We start from the raw sequence: 2325 nt of genomic DNA on the forward strand, positions 1-2325 counted from the left end.
GAACTCACGTGATAGGTTACATTTTTATTAGGTGACCTCCCCGAGCACACACACGACATTGGTTGCCCCCCCAAGTGGTGCCCTGCTTACTTTCAAATACCCCAAGGCCAACCACCCCTAGCTTCATCACCAGCATCCTCTTCAGTGCCGTCTCCACCTTTCCATCTCTCTTCTTCTCGGGTGTGTGTGTGCTAATAAAAAGAGGAAACTGGTATAACCCTTTCTTTCACCCAAGTGTGGTAGATTGCCTATGCTATTTTCCCCTGTGGTGGCTGCTTCCGTCTCCTGTTAGTTGTGCGAGATAATCGCCAATGTGTGCAAAGTATTGGCTAGAGGAGACACGACTCTTGCAATCAAGCGTCTACTAGACGTGGCCGTCAATGAGTCCAACTCTTGCTCTGTGTCATGGTCCGGCTGGTTGTCAATGCCCAAGGATGGCCGCAAAGAGTGGCTGTGCATAATGGTCGTTGTGATGACGCCGTTGCCAGGGTCCCGTAGGTATAAGAATTTAAGGGCCGCTGAAAGAGGGAGGACCAATCCCTACAAGGCCATCAACAACAAGATCGTCAAGTCATTGGGAAACGTAGCCATTTTTGTGACATAGGAGATGATGCTTGGAGCAGATGGTAGTGGACTCCTCATTTCACGCTGGGAGAGAATAATTCAGAGTCGGAAGCTAGCTTGGTTTTTTGTAGGTCTGTTGGATCTTCAGGTTTTGACAAAGAGTCATCTTTTGAAGGAGCTGGGAGGGGGCATGCTCATAGATGAGGGAGGAAGACAGGGCGATGACAAGGTGCCGCAAGGCGATTGGAGAAGTCACACAACAAGGAGAAGTGTCATATAAGGGGGTGAGCAGTGTGTGAGAACTTGCGAGTCAAAATGGGGATCGTGCTTGGACTACCCATAAGTGCAAAAGAGGGTGTTGAACACCGGCATGGTTGTTGAGCTCGCATGATGAGGTGTCATGGATGTTGACAGTGGGCGGAGTCGGGACAGGTTCAGTTTTATCTCTAATTTTGTGCAGTACTTTGAAACATGGACTTTTGTTAGAGTTGAAACCTGGATTTTCGTCCAGTTCAGGTCCAATTATCAATATTTTTGACTCCAAAAGGGAATAGTATCCCCTACCCCGCCCCCCATCTTCCCACGTCGCAAGCTCCTTGCGGTGACCAGCAAGCTCTAAAAGCCAGTGTTGTAGGGGCACACACACACACACACACACACACACACACACACACACACACACACACACACACACACACACACACAAGCGTCTGCCACTAATGTTGTCTATTCCCTTCCCCCACATGACGAAACAATTTATTGAACGAGGGCGACCTGCACTTAGTTTCAAAAGCCAAGAGGAGGAGGAGGAATTGAGGCATCGCTCTACAACTCATCATCGACGAAGCAACAAACAAATAAATATGGGGGGAAAAGAAGATTAGATGCGCTATTTTGCATCGATACGGAGCTCTGCTGATGGTGGGACTCGCAGAGCTAGAAAAAAACCCAGGTTTAATGTAATCCCACCTACAAATTTTGGTATTTACCTCTAAATTGTAAATTTGAACTTGAGAAAACCTACAACATGTAGAGAAATTTAGTGTAAAAATCTTGAACCCTGGCACTGCCTTGGTCCACATGTATGCCAAATGTGGTGCAGTTCATAAAGCACAAAAAGTGCTTGAGGACCTTAATCTATGGGGTGTCGTCTATTGGAATGCACTCATTGTGGGATATGTCCAACTTGGGCAGGGCCAAGAAGCTTTGCGCTGTTTTCAACGTATGTGTTCAAAGCGAGGGTGTTTCTATGATGCAATCACATACGTTTGCATCTAGAAAGCAAGGCCCAAATGTAATCATGTACACTTGCACTTGCTAATAAGGGAAAAAGAATTCAAAATGATATTGTTAGTCAGGGGTTGTTGAAAAAAAAAACATCATGCTTGCCATTACATTGGTTGGAACTTGCTGGGAGAGAGAGAGAGAGAGAGAGAGAGAGAGAGAGAGAGAGAGAGAGAGAGAGAGAGAGAGAGAGAGAGAGAGAGAGAGAGTACACACGATATACGTGGTTCACCCAATGTGGGCTACGTCCACGGGAAAGCAGCCACTCAATGGCTTTAGTACTTCCAAACAAGAAGTAGTTTACAAAGGGATTATACCCTTAATGGAGCTCCCGCCTTGCTTCACTCTCACCACCTCACACTCACCTTGTTGCATCAACTTCACACTATGAAATGTGTGTAGAAATGGCCTCCTTTTATAGGCCAAAAGGGCTGCCCTCTCTTATGAGAGACAGCCATGTGTAGCCGCCCTTGTGCG

This window comes from Adiantum capillus-veneris, chromosome 7 (genome assembly GCF_014529385.1).
Source record: "Adiantum capillus-veneris isolate H3 chromosome 7, ASM1452938v2, whole genome shotgun sequence".
In the NCBI taxonomy this organism is placed as follows: domain Eukaryota; kingdom Viridiplantae; phylum Streptophyta; class Polypodiopsida; order Polypodiales; family Pteridaceae; genus Adiantum; species Adiantum capillus-veneris.